Here is a 20,269-nt window from a genome sequence, read left to right as displayed (position 1 = left end):
TGGATTTGGCAGAGCCCAAGCACAGAAATTTCCAGAAGTGTTTGCGTGGCAGCAGTTCTGAGCCAATTCACATTTTTTAGCTGTCCTGGCCAGCTGCCCAGCCTACAAAAAATGTCTTGTATCTCCACAAGTTTGGCTGGCCTTTCTGATGAGTTTCCAAACTGCATGGCAACATTGGATGAGCTTATTTTCAAGTGCCAAAAAAACTCCTGCTACTTATATTGTTACTAAATACCAGATGTGCTTAATACAGAGTGGGCAGAGCCAAACCTAGGGTAATCACATAACCTATCATTAACATTTTCTAAAAACAAAAAATGCAATTGGAACCCCAGATTACTGTTTTTCTTTGTTTGCTTTACACCCTATTACTGGAACCCCTAGGGTGATGGGAACAGGACTCGGGGTGGAAAGGCAGGCTCTGGCAGCGACAAGGACGCTGTTTACCATCACACCCCTGCACATCTGAAACATGTGTGAGAAAGCCTAGGCCCCAGCAGATTTCCTCCAGACTCACCCCTTCGCCACCCGCCCCACCGGGCCTCAGCGGGCCGAGGCTCTCACCGCATGGGAGAGCCCTGAAGAGCTGAGGTGCACTGGGACTTGACCTTGAAGGGGAGAAATGTACAGGGAGATGGGCGGGTAGGGTTGCGAGTTGGCAGATGACAGGCTGGGCCAGAGTTGGCAGCTGTTGCTGGAAAAATGCAGAGAAATTCTGAAAGGCTTGAGGAGACAAGAGGATGCTGTGTGGCTTTGTCAGAGGCCCTGGCTGGGCTTCAATGGGTAGAACTGGAAGAATTTCTCGATGCAAAAATCTCCAATTCTATCCCCCAGCACCGCCCCCCCAATTACTATAATTTTTCTTCTTTCCCTGCTTGCTTTCTTCTTTCTTTTTCTTTCTTTCTTTTGTTCTTTCTTTTTCTTTCTTTCTTTCTTTTTCTTTCTTCCTTCCTTCCTTCCTTTCCCTCTCTCTCTCTCTCTCTCTTTCTCTCCTTCCTTCCTTCCCCTCTCTCCCTCCTCTCCTTTCTTTCCTTTCTTTCTCTCTGGTAGTTTTCTGGGAACCCAATGGGGAAGGACATGCGCCTGGCTCTTTTTGCTCTGTTCCAGGCCATTCCTGCCATCGGGCTTCCTCTTCCCTACCTCCACGCCCTGAGCACTTGATTCTCCAAACCTCTATGCTTTCTGCCTTTTAGTCCTGCCTCCAAAACTCACAGTTATGGAAAGGGCATCCTTCTCACCCCAAGGCTGGGGACCCCGATAGACAGCTGGCAAGCATGCGCGCTGGGCTGATTAGAGAGAAAGATGGACTATGGCAAAATGAAATTTTATAGATGGAGGTGGAATCTCACCATAAGAAATTTGAGAGTGAATAACTCTTCTGAAAATGTTGGTTATCTGCATTAGGACAACTGTATAAATAAAGGAATCAGTGACTCAACCCTTAGAGAGCTGTCTTAGGAAACCTGTTACTAAAAATATATTGTAATCCAACTGTGCCTTGCATGCCATTTTGCCAAGCCAAACTCAGCGAGAAGACTGCAGGCTTTCTCCACGGCGTGGCATCATTAGGGGGATAAACCATGAGCCTGGTCTAATGAGCAATGAAACACTTTGTAAGTATTTGATTTAAGGGGATGCGAATAGTAAAATAATGCAGAGCTGATGTCCACAGTGACTTTTGAACTTTCCTCCTAACTACAATCACGTGTTTTACACATCAGCTGTGTTCCTGAAGAGTCGGGTTTGAATCCATATGCTAAGTGGAATTATGTTTCAGACGTTCTAGGGATACTCCTGACTTAGGGGAGCCAGGAATCAGTGAAGAAGCTACAGACAAAGTCTTACCCACGACCGCTTCGTCTCTGCTCCGTTTGGATGCCCCCTCTGCCCCTGGCCGAGGCCGAGCCTCTGAGGATGCAGTCAGCATCAGCAGCGGTTCATTTCATCGCTGGGTCTGGGGAGGAAAGGGCTGGTCCTAGGGAAGGGTCAAGGGCAGGCTGTTTTGTTTTCTAGCAGCAAAACAGAGAGGGCTGGAGGAAACCACCCAAGCGCCAAGCTCTGCAGAGGGCAAGTGAAGTCGGAGTTTAAAAACAAAAGTGGAGGAGCCCAGCTCCTTGAAGCTGTTTATATTACATAACTCAAATAAACACAGCAGTGCAGGCATGGTTCCCTTGGTGAGGGCCAGGACCACAGAGCCCAGAGGCAGACAAAGGGCACCTCCTCCAGCCTCTGGCTAGAAATGGCTCCTTTAAAACAACAACGACAGCAACAATAATATTCGGGGACATACCAGGACAATTCAGGAGGATATCCTGAATAAATTAAGTGGAGGACTCATTCGAATTAGGACTTGTAAGGTGACTTTCTTTTCTCTTGCTAAGGAAAGAAATCCTAATCGGAGCAATGGGAAGAAGTAAAGTTGACCCAACATGGCTATTTTCATTTTGCAAAGGAGGGACAAGAGGCACTTGATCCCGCTGTGAAATCCTGCAGGAGCACAGAGGCCGCCTTCTCAGGCACTGGGGGGCAGCTGGCTTTCTGACTTCAGCCCCTTCTCAGCCCAGGGTGATGACGCAGAGGGACCCCAGCCTTCTGGGAAGCATTGGGCAGTTTTGTGGAACCTGCCTGAAGAATAAAATAAAATAAAATAAAATAGAAGTTACCCACTCGGTAAATGGACACAGACCTACAGGCCCAGCGTCTGAACGAAATCAGAGAGTCTTGAAATTGAGAGCAGGCAAGAACCGGCTGCAACCATTTTCGTCAGTCGCCTGCAGTGTCCCAGGACAGCAGCCCTGTCGTATGCCAGGGAACAAGAATAGAAAGAACAATTGAGAACACAGCCCTGAGCACGGGCTGGTGGTATCGGTTGCCAGCAGCTGCCCCATTAGTAGGCTATGGGGACACGCGAGGGAAATTTTCTGTACGAGGCTTGTGTTTAAAAATATACCTCGCTTCAAAGCTGGCGCGGGAGTGGCTGGGGAACGAGAGCCTGCTTTCTCCGTGCAGAGCAGTTTGCTCAGCCTTCTGTGATTTACTGCGCGGCACTTACCTCTCTGGGGCTGTACCTCATACGCCACGTGACAGTGACCAAGACCTCGACCCGGCTCTTAGAAAGCTAACATGTTGGATGATTCCTGGACGAGAGCCACGCTCCAGAAACATCCTCCTCAGTGGCTTGCTGGAAGCACACGGGGCCGGGGATGGAAGCCGAGGGGGAACGCTTCCCCACCAAGGCCTCTGACCCTTCTCATTCCGTGGCTGTGTCCCTGGGGATACTTCCCTCCCCGCGTCCTTATTCTCAAAAGGAGGACACCACTTCCTGCCTACCTCCTAAGGGCGTTCAGGAGTCATAGCTAATGGAAATGACTGAAAAGCCCTTGGCAAATACAAAGTTCAAGATCAAGTGCTGAATGGTGGCCTCCCTCACCTACCTTACCTAAGGCGTTACTTATGTGGCCCCCCTTTAAACCCTTTGCTGAAAGACTGCTCCGTGGGGTGTGAAGCTGGTCCGCGCCGAAGAAATCTCAGGTTCCTCCAGAGAAGTTTGCCTTTGCAGGAACTGCTGAAATCCTTACACGTCCAAACGCATATTCTGGGTAGGAAACAACAGGTGATGAGCTGCCAAGGCTGAGAGGCGGCCAGGATCCACCCATGGGCACCCAGGGTTTGGCACCCGTTTCCCAGGGAGAGATGAAAGGGAACAAATCAACACGGCAGGGTCAAGTTCAAGTCTGCCTCAATGAAACTCTGGAGACCTCCTTCTTGAAAAACAACTGGGACAGTGTGACAGCTGTTAAAGGACGCCAAAGAAAAGTGTCCCCGGGGAAACCTCCCCAGGGAATGCTCTGTTTGCAAGAGGCAGTTGTGAGTGACACACAAGACAGACAGCCAGGAGTGGGGACAGCCCGGCCCCTGTGAGCTCTCCAACGTCCCAGGGATTAGGACCACCCACCAGATGTGAAGTCTTGCATTTCGTGCCGAGGGTGATGGCAGTGATAATCGTGCTGATGACTGCCTTTCTTCGGTGCCTGTTAGAAAATAGATTGCTCTGAAGCTGTGGCTCCTGGAGGGGTCCTTCCTGGGAAACGTTTACCACTTTGGACACCCCACAGCTCCTGTGGTTGTTTCCTCCGGGGGTCTTGATCAACCGGACACAAATCAGGTTTTACGGTTGCCCGTTATTTGCGGCTACTTCACTTTTTTAATGTTTACTTTTTGGCCGCGAGGCTTCCGGGATCTTAGTTCCCCGACCAAGGATCGAACCCACACCCCCTGCAGTAGAAGCGCTGAGTCCTAACTACTGGACCACCAGGGAATTCCCTGCGGCTACTTTATAATCTGGTCAGTGCTTCCCCATGGCAAATGGGTGATGGGACATCAAGACAAGAAGATGGGGACAAAGTGTCCATCCAGAGATGCTACACCGTGGAGGTGAAGGCGGATCACACGACGGTCCCTGTTTGTGTGGGAGCTGCCACCTCTGAAGCAGGCTGGGTGAATGTCTCTCATGGAAAGCACTGGCCTTGGGTCCCAAAGACTTGGATCTGACTCCTGGACCAACCACTTCCTAGCAGTGTGGACTGGGGCACATTAGTGAACCTTTCTGGGTCTCAGTGGTCTCACCTGCACACTGGAGCTGAGACCTACCTGTCAGGGCAGTTAGGGAGTTCCAAGGAAGCACCTCACTCCCAGGGACACAATAAACATTTTGCTGAAACAGCAAAATCTGATTCGGTATATGGGCGCGACCTCACCTCCACGGGCGTTAAACTCAGTCACCTAGCAGGTAGGGTGTCCTCCTGTCTCACCCCCAAGAGCAGGGGCACAGGGGCACAGAGCCCGGAAGTCAGCCTGCCACCTCCCCACCAAGAGCCTGTGACAGAGCCCAGGCCGAGCAGGGGCTGTGCGTCCCCAGCGATCCAGAGCTCCTGCTACCACGCGGTTGTGAGCTTTTCCAGAGCACACGGGTTGGACCATTTTCCTGAGCCCCATGGCTCCCGGCTACTCAGGGGGCATCTGTTTCCTTCAGGCCCCTAGGGTACCACTCTGGGAACTGAAGCCCCAGAAAAAGTACAAATAGCAGGAAGCTCAGTGTTATATTCTTTCTAGATGAATCTCCAGGCTGCAGCCGCCCCAGCAGAGTCCCAGACCGGCAGCCAACCTGCCTGTGTGAGTCTGCCTCAACATGCTATTTGGAAAGTCAAGATTTTCAATGTAAACTTTGTTCTCCCTTCCCATTCTTCGGGGGTTCACAGTTGGAGGTCTCTGCAGCCCTTCCTCTCCACGTCTCCTTGGTGCTGAAATGGGAGTTCACACGACACCCCTGTAAGAACAAGTCCTTGGTGCCACCGTCCTATCAGAGGGCAGAGCTGAGGCGGTGTCGGCTCCTGAGTTTGCCTGGGTGTTGGTTTCTCAGTGGCACTATTTTTGGCAGATTTTTTTTATCCTTGTTCTTTATCACAAGCCCGTCGGGCAAATGACAGCGGAATTGCAAGCTTGAATGGGCTTGTCTGACAGGCCAACTTTTCTCCTGGGCTCTGCTGCCTGACTTTTAAAAAGGAACTCCAAGCAGAGGATAGTAATTTCACACTGATTCCTTGCTGTAATTTGCTTTTGGGTTTAAAATGTCGCGTTTCAATCACCTTGGCTGCTCTGCGTAAGGGAGAAGATGGGCCATGCATGTGGTTAATGTCTCTGTAATAGATACACGCAAAGGCACTGCTTTGCTCTGAAGCAACAGCCCTAGGAATGCTGAGCTGCAGACCAAGGAACTCTCTACCGGCCACAGACAAGCGCATTCAGAGGGCTCCGTAACAGATGACCGGCTCCCGCAGAAATAGGGCCACTTGTAAAAGAAGCCTCACATGGAAATCTCCACTATGCAAGCCTGTGTTAGAATATCTTTATGCTCCAGGCTGTGTTAAGCAGAGGAGTTGGGGTGGTGTTAGGAAACCCTGCGAAGTAAGAGGATCTGAAACCCAGATCTAAACACAGTGAGGCTCCGATGAAGTCCGGCTGAGGATGCAAAACCCCACTTGGATAAGGGGAAGCTGGAGGGTACAGGCCAAAAGGGAAAGAAGTCCCCACGCTGATGAGGACTGGTAAGGCTGTGTTTGGAGAATCCTCTAAGCAAAAGGACAGAGGCTCCTGGAAAGGTCAAGGGGCAGGGCTGTACCCAGTTTAGCAGCAGGAAGCAATGGCTTTTCCTGATTTATAATCTGCCCGTGGCAGCATCTCTCCCATGTCTTCACCACCTCTCTCACCACACTCATGATGGAGGCCGTACTGCCTGACGCTTAATTACTCTTCCTGCCCGTCGCCTATAATGTTTCATGTTTCTTACTCCTCGCCTAGCCTATGTATGCCTTGAGGTCAGGAACCAACATCCGGCCCTCTCTGCACGCCCTGAGGCTCCTTCCCAGGGCCTAATAACTAGCCGGAGCATATCAGCCCTTCACACATGGCTCACAAAGCTTCAGGAGTACCAGTGGGATATTGCATAAGGCTCAGGCAGGCTATTTCAAGGGGAACAAATCCCAGCTCATTCTTGGTGGGATACCAGGCTGCTGACGATCTCTCCCACCCGCCTTTTGTGCCTTGCCGGCCCTGACAACATATGTTATATATGCCAGCTGAGCAGAACTGAATGCTCTCGGGCCTCTGGGTCTTTGCACACACTGTTCTCTCCACCTGGTTGCCCTTCCCTCATTCATCCATCTGTGGACTTGTCCGCTCAGCTGCAGGTCAACCCTCCCCTCCAGACAAAGCTGCAGGCATCCCGGGGGCAGAGCTGGTGACGCTTTGTGCTGTGGGTCCAGGGTAGTTGGCTTGATGCGGCGACTGGGCCGGCTTCCCTGCCGTCGGGTCGGTACCGCCTGTTGGCAGGTCTGCCTCTTCCGTCGGGCTGTGAGTGCCTCGAGGGCAGGACCCACATCCCTCCTCACGCCTCAGCTCTTGGTCCTCGGCACAGTGCCTGGCACCAGTACAAGTTTATTGAAGGCATCTGTTTGCCCACGTTTGGTAGATCATGGGGAAGACGGGACCGGGGCCAAGTAAGTAATATGGGGACAGAGCAAAGGGGGTCCTGCTGGGAGATAAGCAAGCTGCAGAGAGAAGCAAGGCCCCGGGGCCCCTCTTGATGAGCTAGGGCACCCAGGACCAATCCTACATAGGATGTTTTGAGAAGTGACGCTTGTGATGCGATCCTTTTGATAGCTTGTCCCACTTTGGGGGTTTCTCTGTATTTCCTTCCAAATCTTTATGCAACCTTCTCTTATTGCTTTCAGGTACTCTGCCCACCAAGATCATTATCAATAGTTTCCAGGGATAGACTGGGGGGGGGGGTAGCAGTGCATTGGCTGGGGGGCCAGGAGGAGAGAGTAGCACTAGCCCTGGATGGGTGGTGGTGGTGGAAGAGGGGACAATTAGGATCGCGGACCCCAGCCTGGCTTCGGATCCCAGCCCTCGACATGAGATGCAGTGAGAGGGGCCTCAGCCTCCCTGCCTGGGGAGTGACGGCTCTATCACGGAGTTGCTCAGAACATTGAGCAAATTACTGCATGGAAGCATCCAGAGTGGGGCCTGGCACATAGTAGTTGCTACTGAAATCCAGGTCCTGTCGTCTGGAACCAGAAGCTGGAGTCCAGCCTGGCTTTCTCCACTTGTGAACTGTCTGACCTGGGTAGGTCACGCCACCTCACCTCTCCACTCGTGTTCTCTCGACTCTGACAGGGAGACAGGAATGCTGACCTCGTGGGCCCTTGTGAGAATCAAGGAGAGGATGGGAGTGAATGTGTTTTGTAAGCTACGAGGTGCTTTCCGGAGGTGCTTGTGAAGTTACCTGGGTGAAGGTTGGGAAGGTGAGGACACCTCAGATATCCTGCCTCTATGGAGTCAATGATTGTGTATTAATTTTAAATACATTTCTGGAAAGTGATGCTTTAATAGCCACCTAAGGACCTATTAGGTACCCCTGAGCAAACTGTGACTCTCATTGTGATGGCCAGTTCTACGTGTCAAATTGGCTGGACCACAGTACCCGGATATTTAGTCAGACATTATTCTGGATGTTTCTGTGAGGGGGTTTTTGGATGAGATTAACATTTAAATCATTGGACTTTGAGTAAAGCAGATTGCCCTCCTGTAATGTGGGTGGTTCTCATCCAATCAGTCAAAGGACTGAATAGAAAAAAGACTGATGGTCCCCAAGGAAGAGGGGATTGTGTCAGCAGAGAGCCTGGAATTGGACTGGAATTGCAGCACTGGCTCTTCTGCGGGTCTCCAGCCTGCTGGCCTACCCTGCAGATTTTGGACTTGCCAAGCTCCAAAGCTGCATGAACCAATCCCTTAAAAATCAGTCTTTCTCGCTCTTCCTTTTTCTCTCTCTGCACACACATGTGCGCACGCGTGCACATTACTAGCTCTGTTTCTCTGAAGCACACTGACTGATACCCCTATAAACATTAGGAGTCCTCAGATAGCTTTAAACTATATACTCTAACAGTCACAGTGAACATGACTCTCACAGGGTGCCGCTTTCAAACATAGCTGGTCAAATCTAAGCTTCATTGCCCTACCTCACCCATTCCTTGCCATGGAAACCACATGAAGATTCTTGCCCACAGGTCCCCCCAGCTGCCTCCGTCTCTGGACTGACCTGGTGCTTCCCCATGTGACCTTGCATCGTGTCTGATGTTCTCCCCAAGGAACCGTGAGTATAATCAAGTCTTTAAACGGTCTCAGTCTCTCTCTGTCTTGACTTGCATCTAGTCTTACTAATCCCCATTCAAGCTACTATGACAAAACAGACCATGGCTTCGGCCCAGTGCTAGGAAAACCCTGGCCAGCGTCCAGAGATGAGCAAGTGGGTTTCTGTCACTGTCGTGTGCCACTCTGCTAGAGGCCACGGTACTATTCTATGTGAGATCTGGGGCTGATAGAAACGGTAGTCAGCTTCTCAAGCGGCTCAGGCCAAAAGAACAACTCCTCGCATAAAACAGAAACCGTCATCGCCATTATAAACACGATGTGGCCCTACAAAGAGCCCAAGTGAGCAGTGCTCTTAGTGGGACCAAACGCTCATCCCGCGTAAGGGTTTTTACTGGTTCCTTCGGGGCCCGGACAAGTGGCAGTCGCCCCTGCAGGGAGTGTTCCAGAAGCATCTGCGTCTGAGACAGAGCTCATTCACCTCACCTCGGGGGAGAGGAGGCCAGCTACCTCTCAGAAAAGAGTTAATTTACCCCAGGTGACTCATAAAGCCACAGAATCACCCAATTACAGAACCTTAACATTTCAGAATCTGGAAGGGAGCTGACAGGTCATCTGGGTCCCGCACCCCCTTTTTTTTTTTTTTTTTTTTTTTTTTTTTTTTTGCGGTACGCGGGCCTCTCACTGCTGCGGCCTCTCCCGCTGCGGAGCACAGGCTCCAGACGCGCAGGCTCAGCGGCCATGGCTCACGGGCCCAGCCACTCCGTGGCATGTGGGATCTTCCCGGACCGGGTAACGAACCCGTGTCCCCTGAATCGGCAGGCGGACTCTCAACCACTGCACCACCAGGGAAGCCCCCGCACCCCTCATTTTAAGAATTAAAAAATTATCCCGGTGAAAACAAAGACTTTCACTCACCTGCAGTTCTCATTTTGGAGCCCCCAATGAATGCTAATTGAAGGGCTGAATGGAAAACAGCTTCGAACTACAACCAGTGTATATTTTGTGGGTTTTCTTACTGACTGAGGAGTGGGTCCATCCGTCCGTCAGCCCATTTGTTTGTTTGTCTATTCAACCCTCCATCCACCGATTCCCCTGCCTCGTGAGATGTGAAGACAGTGACACAGAGCGCACGGATTTCACTTACTCGAACTGCCTCCTCTTCCCTTCCTGTTCCTCTCTCTCACCCGGGCTGAAGAGGAGCGTTGCATGCACGTGTGGGTGTGGGAGAAGGGCCAGTTGAAGGCACTGTTGCCGCAGGTGTTTTGAAACTCTCCAAGTCCCTCACACGCCCATGGTCGATATCACCCAGCCAGGACCGCTTGACAGAGTACATGATAGAGGGGAACTTCATGAAGGGACCCAAGATGCTAGAGGGCTGAAAGCAAGCCCTTCTCTTGTCTTCACAATACCTTCCAGTGTCAGAACTCGGGGTCACTGGGTGGAGCTCAGGACAAAGAAATGTAAATAAACCACTGCTGGAGGTGCCGCTTCCCTGTTTGCGACGGCCAGCCAGACTATCCACCTGGCTTCGGCTGCGGGTCCTGAGTTAAACGTTACAGCTGATGGTGAGAGGGGCTGGGTGAATCCGTGATCAATAGTGATGTTGGTTCTTACAGGAGCTAAGATAAGGGTAATTAAATCCTGTGCTTCGGGCCATATAAACTGATCTCTGCAGGAGGGCGAGAATTAATTTAATTTCACATGCACAACCCCGTCCAACGCCTCCACCAGCTTTGTATGATAGACCCAGTGCGTGGCAAAGAAGATAGAGGGAAGACAGAAAGATTTGTTCCAAGCTCTAGGTATTATTAACCACCACACAAATCAAGAGCTTGAACCTGATGTGGCCCAAGGCTGATCTAAGGGTGGTAAATCCAGAGCTTCTTACAGCTTCTCCCTCTATTTGGTTTATTACACATAATCTGTACCGGGACTGTTTTCACACTTAATGACAATCCTGAATCACTATCTACTTCCCATTTTCGCCTGCAAAACAGCAACCCAGAGCTTGTGCTCCGCCATAAAAGCTCGGCCCCATAAAGCCACGGCTGTATAGACTTGCCTTTTTGTGCGTCTGTGTCTGATTCACTGGCGCTTTGGCAGCCTTCCAGGATCTAGGAGAGGAAAAAACCATCCTGAGCATCTCAACAGCCTCATTTTGATCTGTGATACTGAGCAACTCATTTCCACTTCACAGGCTCTGCTGAGCTGTACCACAGAAAGACAAATCCCAGACGAAGAAAGGGCGGGCGAGAGGATGGTGGAGGAGACGGAGGGAGGGGAGGGGAGAGCAGAAAAAGGCCGCATCTATTAAGCTGTTTTTCTTTTGGTGAAAAGAAGCATTTATCAGTGATTTCATATATCATGTGAGAGGTGGCTTCCTGCCAGTTTCCAAGAATCCAAACAACCCACTGACATCAGATGCTAAATATAGCTCAGCCTTTGCTTTAGGTGAATAAATAATGCTGCTGGAAAGGAATAGGTTCTCTTCAGTTACATGTTTATTATGATCAGGCTGTCAGGCTTGTGTAATCAAAAGAATAATATCCAGTTCCAAGGAGGAATGGTGGGCAAAGAATCTGCGAACGGTTTCGGGAGGTCACTGATGGAGACCCATTTCCCTTGCCTTCCCAGATGGCCAGCTGAGCCTGGCCCTGGGAGGGAGGTGGGTGATTCAGTTGTTGGGGGTCTTCAAAGCCCTGATAAATGTGTGTGTGTGTGTGTGTGTGTGTGTGTTGAATTTGAACGTCTGCCCTGTTCTCCAAACCAGTAAGGAACGGAGGCTGGTCTCTCTGGGGGAATACACAGAATGAAGACATTCAAGGACACAGGTACGGTCATGAGCTTGTCACGAGGCTGGGGTAGAGGTGAGTGGGGACTGGAGAGAGAGCTGAGTGGGATTTGTAGTAAAGATGGCCAAGGCAGCCTCTGTGTATTCCGCCAGGCTTCAGGTAAGGATGCTTGTCCAACAGCGATTGGAGAGCCTAACCCCACTGCTCTCAGGGCCTCAGGGCCTTTGATTCCACTCCTGAGAGCTTTTATGTTCAGCATGTTGTGTCGAAGCCACATGAAGAATTAAGATTTATAATAAGACCTAGAGATTTCTGCCTTCTCTTCCAGCATCTGCCTTCTCCCCGCTTATCCTCAGGCTCACATGGAGGAGGGGAGCCATCCCCAAGGGCTTGCAGGTACTTGGAGGAAGGGGCAGCTGTCACGAGAAGAAAGGCAAGAAAATTAGTCGGGGAGAGAAGCAGACAGGGAGTCAGAATAGCTCCTGGAAGGTGTTGGATCCCTACTAACAGCTGCAAGGTTTCTCTTCGCAGGCAGGGATGCAATAGAGGTGGTTGCTATGGAAACGGGTGTAAAAGCAGCCCAGAGAAAGGAGAGGGCTGGATATAAAGAGGAAAGAGCAAAAGGTACACACTTTTAAATCATCAAAGGGGAATACTCCAGTACTTTCCATCTCTGAGAGGAGAAAAAAAAAAAAAGTCATTGAGCCCAGAGACTGTGGAATGCTACAAGCAGGGGAGGTTCTCGGGGCTCTCAGACACTAATCCCTTTCCCCCCAAGCCTGGGTATTGAACCTGCTTTCCTGCAGTTAAGATCATCGACCAGAAAAGCATCTTCAGGCTGCTCAGGGCGGTAAACGCCGAAGTAGACTGCATGCTCTGCTTGGCTTGGTCGTGACCTTCAGTAACGACCTTGGTGAGATCAGGCTATTTTTCTGGGTCACGGTTTCATCCCCTACCTTCCTCCCAGAGGGGAATGACGAAGCACTTTGCTCAGGGAAGAAAAGATAGTGCTGTTTAAGGCAGAGACGTTTCAGAGTGTCAGGAGATCTGGGTGCAGCTGGACAAGACGTGAGCTGCCCCAGCCAGCATCCTGAGCATGTCCCAGTGGGCCAGGGCGGCAGAGGCCCAGGCTGCGTTTATACACAACCAACTTCACTTTGTTTCAGTGTGGGTATTAATAGGATGAAAGCGTTTTCTCCGGCTGAGGAGAGTTTTAACAACTCACCATCTTTTATCCCAGGACTTACAAACGCGGTGCTGCAGATACCAGCCCTCTCCAATAGAAATAAGATTCGAGCCACAAACTTAACTTAAAAATTCTCTCGTAGCCCCATGAAAAAGGTAAAAAGAAACAGATAACACAATTTAATCGAATTTTTTAACCCCAATATATCCCAACTATTATCACTTCAATAAAATCAATTTGGAAATTATTAATGAGATCTCTTATATTCCTTTTTTCCATATGAAGTCTTTGAACTCTGGTGTGCATTTTACAGTTACATCTCAATGAGCCACGCCTCAAGGGCTCAGTGGCCACATGTGGCTGATGGCGATTGTATTAGACAGTGAGGCTCTAGAATTTTCCTTTATACATGGTAAGAAAACAAAGAACACAAAGAAGAATAGGAAATAGGTCTGTTTGGCTCAGGCACTGATTCTAACCACTGGCCATGTCTCACTGTGGGAGCAATAATTACACACACACACACACACATTTTGAACAGATAGTCAACCTCAACTACTTTTCTCTGCCGTTGAACTGTGGCCCTCCTGTGATTAAGATGAAGGAGAATTTCCATCTAACAACCTCAGTCTCTGGGCCAGTGAAACCAGACAAATGCAGTTCAAGGTACATCTGTATCCCTTCCTGAGTATTCCTTTCTGAGACAGTTTCTTAACCTTTCTGGGTTTGCCTGCATTGCGAAATGGGAATGCTATTAGTTAGGTCACACAATTGCTTTTAGGGTTAAGTAAGGTAAAGCCCTGTGGCAGGTTTAGCGATGTCCCTGGGGTAGCTCACTTCCTGTTCCTTGCCCAGCTCGGGCCTATCAATCTGCCCCTGAGTATCTAATCTTCTAGAGGCCTCTGTGAATGAAGAAACTAGAATGGTACACTTCTTCACATGGTGGGAAACCACTAGAGTAGAAATAAGACTTTAAAGACAGGAATTGGGGCTTCCCTGGTGGCGCAGTGGTTGGGAGTCCGCCTGCCAATGCAGGGGACGCGGGTTCGTGCCCCGGTCCAGGAAGATCCCACATCCGTGGAGCGGCTGGGCCCATGAGCCATGGCTGCTGGGCCTGTGCGTCCGGAGCCTGTGCTCCGCAGTGGGAGAGGCCACAACAGTGAGAGGCCTGCATACCACAAAAAATAAAATAAAATAAAGACAGGAATCGGCCTTCTTTCACTGATTCAATTCAAGCTAATAGCTGGGTGTTTTTCCTAACACAGAATGATACTAAGACTCAGTCAATCAGAAAGAGCCCTTCTTGAGAAAAGACTCTAAAAAAGAGTGAATATATATATGTATATGTATAACTGAATCAACTTGCTGTACACCTGACACTAATACAACATTGTACATCAACTGTACTCCAATAAAATTAAAATTTTAAAAAATTTAAAAAAAGAAAAAAGAGCCCTTCTTTTGATGGTCATGAACTACATGGTAAGATATTTAGAAAAGGAAATTTAAATGTGTCCTTTATCACAATAGCCAAGATGTGGAAATAACCTAAATGTCCATCGACAGGTGAATGGATAAAGCAGATGTCACACACACACACACTCACACACACACAATGGAATACTATGCAGCCATGAAAAGGATGAAATAATACCATTTGCAGCAACATGGATGGACCTAGAGCTTATCATACTAAGTGAAGTCAGACAGAAAAAGACAAATATCATATGATATCACTTACATGTGGAATCTAAAATAGGACACAAAAAAACTTATCTACAAAACAGAAACAGACTCACAGGCATAGAGAACAAACTTGTGGTTGCCTAGGGGGAGAGGGGGTGGGGGAGGGATGGACTGGGAGTTTGGGGTTAGCCTGTGCCTGAGTGCCCCCTGTGTGGGCAGAGCCCTTCAGGAGTGAGGTGCGTACCTCAGCACCACCATTAAACCAGCACCCCTTGGGCCTCCTGACTCCCCAACTCACTGCAGAGGTGGGAAAACCAGGAGATTATGGAGAATGGCTCCATTCTAGGGCAAGGTTAAGTGCGGGGAGGCAGGGAGAGTCGCCTCATCATTATTCCGGTCGTTGTTCCTTCTGTGCAAGTGGCAATTTGAGCATCTACTCCAACCTCTCGTCTAAAAAGGGCCAGCGTGTCCCAGGGAAGGAATCACAGGCCAGGGTGGCCACGGGGGGTCAGGATGGGCCTGTTTGTCTGGTGTCCACAGGCTGACACGCCACTCTGCTGACCCCCATCCGGATGCGAGTCAGGCACTGCTAGCTGAGTAGGAAAGGAAAACCCAGAAAAGCATGTGTCTGGTGACTGGGAAACATGGAGAGGCCTTACAGGCCTGGAATAGCAATGAGCCTGCACAGGCCTGGCAGTCAGGAGGAAAGAGGCTGGGCCTGCATTTCCACAGGCCTCTCCCAGGCTCTGGGGGCTCAGGCCACCCCAAAGTCCCGGAGGTTATGTAATTGAGTTCCTAAATGGATCAAAGACAGAACTCCAGACCCCTCATTTATGCCCAAGGACGGAAACACTGGATTTCTCCTGGGAACTTCTGGTTTCTTCTCTCTGTTCCTATTCTTTCCAGCTGCTGTCAGAAGAGGAAGAGGCCTTTCCAAACAGACATCTGTCTTCCAGTGGATCTGCGTCTCCAGATCCCACCCAGGGCTGCTCTGAGCCTCACAGAGAATAATGCTAGGAGATGCCCTCATCCTGGCCCAACTGGGACGGTTGGGCACTGGCCCCTGGTTCCAGCTTCCTTCTGAGTCCAGGTTGAGAGGCTCCTGGGCAGTGACTCCATCAGAAGATGTTCGTGAGAGGAGGGGCCTTCCTCTCCCCACAAAGAGCTCTTTATATTCTGGCAGCAAAGGAAAAGCTGGGTGTGGGCCTTTACCCCACTGCCTCAGCTGCCTGAGCGGGAATAGGAGCTGGTCAGGAGATGCAGACAGCAGGGGGAGAAAGCTTCACCTGCCCCACTGCACAGAGATGCTCAAAGCCCAGGTGGGCGCTTGGTACCCTGGCCTGCTGGCAACCACAGAGCACCTCTACTCCTCCAGCTGGGCTTTGGGTCATCAAGACCCAGGTAGTGAAGGGGCAGGAGACGACGGTGGGAGAGAAGTGGGGTGTCATGTCCTGGTCCCTGTAGGTGTATGCAGTGGTGTGCTGGTGAGTGTTGGACAACGGGCTCTCTGGTGTGCAGCAGAGTCCCGATTTGTATCATTTGCCAGTGTCTTTGGTGTAGATGCTTCACAGCTGATTTCCAGCGGCCAGTGTGATGTCGCTGAATAGGGATGGGACGGATGCACGTCACAGGCTCTCTTGAGCCGTGGGAGCTGTGTCCTTGCGCTGTGTGCGCTTATCTGGCTGTGCCCACTGAGTGATCCAGCCAGGCGCTTGAGACCGATGAAGCTCTCACTGAGTGCTGAGGTGAGGCTGAGAGTTTTGTTTTTTCTTTTTTTATGCTTTATTTTTTTATTTTATTTTAATTTTTAAAAAAGTTTTACTGGAGTCTAGTTGATTGACAATGTTGTGTTAGTTTCAGGGGGTACAGCAGAGTGAATCAGTTATACATGTACATATACCCACTCTTTTTTAGAGTCGTTTCCCATATAGGCCATTACAGCGTATTGAGTAGAGTCCCCTGTGCTATACAGCAGGTCCTTGTTAATTACCTACTTTATATACAGTAGTGTGTATATGTCAGTCCCAATCTCCCAATTTATCCCTCCCCTGACCTTTTCCCCTGGGTAACCATAAGTTTGTTCTCTACATCTGTGACTTGACTTCTGTTTTATAAATAAGTTCATTTGTACCTTTTTTTTTTAGATTCCACATATAAACGACATCGTATATTTGGAGGCTGAGAGTTTTAAGTGCCATTCACCAATACCAGGAAACTAACTTACTCGCTGTGACCTTAAACCTGTGAAATGAGATTTATCCAGAAGTGGGAGTTATAAGCGATGGGATCAACTCTCAGGAAATGAATGATCTAATTGTGAATGGTGTCAAAGGACCTATTCTATAAGCAAGCAAGGCAGACTCCGATCTATATTCTCCTACATAAACAGTAGGAAATGTGGGGCATTGTGTGATACTCACTGGAAAAAAAAAATGTAAAAGGAAAGCAATGAATTTTCTTTGACATTAGAAAACATTATTTTTGTGGGTATAACCTAGAATCAATTATTAACCCCCTTTTGAATAAAGCATAACATGTAGTAAACTGCAAGGAGGGTTGTTCATTTCGTTTAATGATAAATAAAATGATGTTTGACCAATTTGATGAGGACAGTACGTCAGACTTAAATGTTCCGGCCTTTGATGCTGCCGTAGCAACAAACCTTATTAAGAAGCTTTTTACATTTAAAATATGAAAAATGCAAACAAAATTTAGTAGTGAAAGTAAAATTAAATATTTAATGACATAATTAAGTCTATTAATGGTATGTTCTTTATTTTGCAGATTAAGTGTTCACAGCAATGATCATCTCTTTCATCTTTGTTACTTAAGCAATGTGTTTTTCATAATTATTTGTTAGGTATTTTCATTAACATTTGATGAATATTAATAGTTAAAATAAAAACCAGTTTTTATTTCTGTTGTAATGACTTTATGGAGATAATAGTATATAACTGTTTATAATGTGTTCTACTTGTTAATGTTTAGATCACCGATTTTGTTGCCACAGAGTGAAAACGTGGATCTTTATAGGTGATAAATGACAATTGTCACATTCTTCCATTCTTCTTTATTTATTTATTTAATCTACTATCCTTAATGTAGCCCCACTATGGGAGAAATATGAATTGCAAACTCACAGCTAAAACTAATAAGTCGTGTTTTAGGTTTAATCCCATTATTGTGTTAATAATGACTTGCCTATCTGTTTAGATGTCCTAATTCGTTTCCCCCTTTTTTTTTTTTTTTTTTTTTTTTTTTGCGGTACGCAGGCCTCTCACTGCCGTGGTCTCTCCTGTTGCGGAGCACAGGCTCCGGACGCACAGGCCCAGCGGCCATGGCTCACGGGCCCAGCCACTCAGTGGCATGTGGGATCCTCCCAGACCGGGGCATGAACCAGTGTCCCCTGCATCGGCAGGCAGACTCTCAACCACTGTGCCACCAGGGAAGCCCATCGTTTCCCATTTTTAGCTCATTTACCTCCCCGTTTTGGCCCATCAAAGCTCATACGTCTCTGGGACATTATCTCTCCATGACATTTAAGGCTTAATATCTGATGGCCTCCCAGATATTTTTCTTCTGGGACAAAGGATCAGGGTTTTCCATCCTGGACAATATGAAACAAATGCATGTGGATCTCCTAATTTCCCATTTTAGACAGTGATGGTGGAGAGCAAACAGGAATGGGTCCAATCAACATGAGGGCCTGAAATGCATATGGTGGCCGCGCCTTGGTTCACCAAGTATGGCGCCCACATTGCCATCAGCAGCACGGAAAGCTTGCCACCTCCAGGACAGCCCAGGGCCTGCGTCTTCTCCAGTCCCCACCTCTGGCTCCCACTCCTCGGGCTGCTGACCACCCCTGCAGCTTCTTCTGAAACCTTAGGCGCATTTTCCCTGAGGATGACCAGCAGGAAGGTGACAGTAGTGTATCCCAGTCTCACGGTCAGGCGGGCCCGCAATCGCGATTCCAAGCCGTTCTGATCCAGATCCCTGCTCAGCATTCTGGGACGGGCGAGAGCAGGCCTTAAAGTGCAGACGGAGTCGTGCTAATCAGAACAGGATGTCCTTTGGCTTTCCTCGGAAAGCTTTTTCTCTTCTGCAGAAGGCATCTGCATTTTTAAAGCCACAGCTTGTTGGAAAGAGTTCTGAACCACAAAAATGTACAGGAGGAAGGAGAGTTTCTTCTAGCCATTAACAACCTATAGGTAATTTGTCACTTAAGTGACACTTAAGTGTACAAGAACACATATGCGTTTCAGTAGCAACTACAATTACAATCTTTTGAGAACTGACCTTCTGGAGGGCTATTTCTGACTCTCATGCAAACCCTGCAAAGTGGGAGAGATCGCACTGTTTTATGGATAAATGTAAGCTTGGTGTGTAGGTTGGACACTCAAAGGGTTCACAGGTATGAACAGCTGGGATGCAAAGGCAGGTCTTTCTGGCTCAAAATCCTGTGTTCTTCTCACCACAGAGTGATCTTACCTCCTTCATCAGCTATTCCTCTCTGTGGTCATATAAGACACAAGCTCCAGATACATCTCATAACTGTATTAAACGCCAAATATATGTATAACTGTACACCTGAAACTAACACACACAACATTGTAAATCAACTATACTCCAATATAAAATAAAAATTTTTTTTAAAAAGAAAAAAAGCCAAACACACACAGGCACAGGCAAAAGGACAAGGTCCCCCTTGTTTATGAAGCTGATGCAGGACCCTGGTGTGCAGGAAGACACCACCGGAGGTGGCTCTGGCCCCGCTGCCCTTACAGGTATTCCAACCCTTTGGCCCTGATGGGAAACACCATGCCCTGCTCTCAGATTTTTACGCGGGGGCACTGGTCACCTGGGCCAGGCTTAGGTGTCTGTGGGTTCCCCAGACCTCTACAAACAGCTGTCCTGGAATATCTAAAACTCAAAATTTTATAACATGTGCTTAAATCATTCACAGTGAACACTTAGGCTACGGTAAGTCCCCTACATACGAATGAGTTCCGTTGTGAGAATGCATTCGTAAGTCCAATTTGTTTGCAACAAATTTAGCCTAGGTACCCACCTAACACAATCAGCTGGATAGTACTGTACTATAATAGGTTTATAATACTTTTCAGACAAATAATACATAAAAACAAACAAAAAATAAAGAAAACATTTTTAAACTTACAGTAGAGTACCTTGAAAAGTACAGTAGTACAGGACAACAGCTGGCCCTTCTTAGCAGTACCAGCTACATCACCGCTGCTTTTACGCTTGCTTCCAGACATCCTGGGCTTGAAATAAAGATACTGTACTACCACACTCCATACAGTACTGTACAGTGACGTACACAAAAACACAACCACTTGTAGAGGACGCACGCACGTGACAACGTACGCCAGACACGTGAACTAACTTACGTGATTGGACATGCGAACGTAGGTTCGAATCTTTGAAAGTTTGCAACTTGAAGGTACGTATGTAGAGGACTTACTGTATTTCCAGCAATAACATTCGCTCTCATTGTCACTGAGAGCCTGGCTGCTGCTGCCAAAAGTGAGCGGAGACCGCAAGACAGGGGCTTAATCCATACCAGGCCCTCGGAAAGTCTACTGGCCCAGGGGGCAGTGCCAAGAACCCATTTCAACATGCTCCGTGGCCTCAGTTTCCCCCTTCTCGCTTTGGGCACATCTGTCAAGAACAAAGCACATGTGGGCTCAACAAGGACAAATATGGGATTCCAGCACCCTGGGGTGAGCCTGCCTGCTCAGCCGGGACCTCACAAGGTGACGTCAGGCCTTCCCTTCGCTCCCCTGTCATGTCTCTCCTTGTCGAGCCAGCTATGTGACCATTGTTTATTACCTACTGAGCCCCAGCACCATATTTGGCTCTGCACGCAAGATGG

At 48.7% G+C, this 20,269-nt stretch overlaps 1 long non-coding RNA gene across 1 annotated transcript; it reads right to left on the bottom strand.

Annotated features, from left to right (window-relative positions):
- Positions 1-1,849: 1,849 nt before the first annotated feature.
- Positions 1,850-10,995, bottom strand: LOC136793569 (uncharacterized). The gene is made up of 5 exons (XR_010839011.1): positions 10,775-10,995; positions 3,956-4,031; positions 3,435-3,595; positions 2,687-2,795; positions 1,850-1,954 (listed from the first exon to the last, which is right to left on the bottom strand). It is a non-coding gene; the product is annotated as an uncharacterized lncRNA (long non-coding RNA).
- Positions 10,996-20,269: the final 9,274 nt, after the last annotated feature.

The sequence above is a fragment of the Kogia breviceps genome, chromosome 2 (genome assembly GCF_026419965.1).
Source record: "Kogia breviceps isolate mKogBre1 chromosome 2, mKogBre1 haplotype 1, whole genome shotgun sequence".
NCBI lineage: Eukaryota > Metazoa > Chordata > Mammalia > Artiodactyla > Physeteridae > Kogia > Kogia breviceps.
Note: the sequence above shows the minus strand (reverse complement) of the source record. Positions and strands in the feature narration are given on the sequence as shown.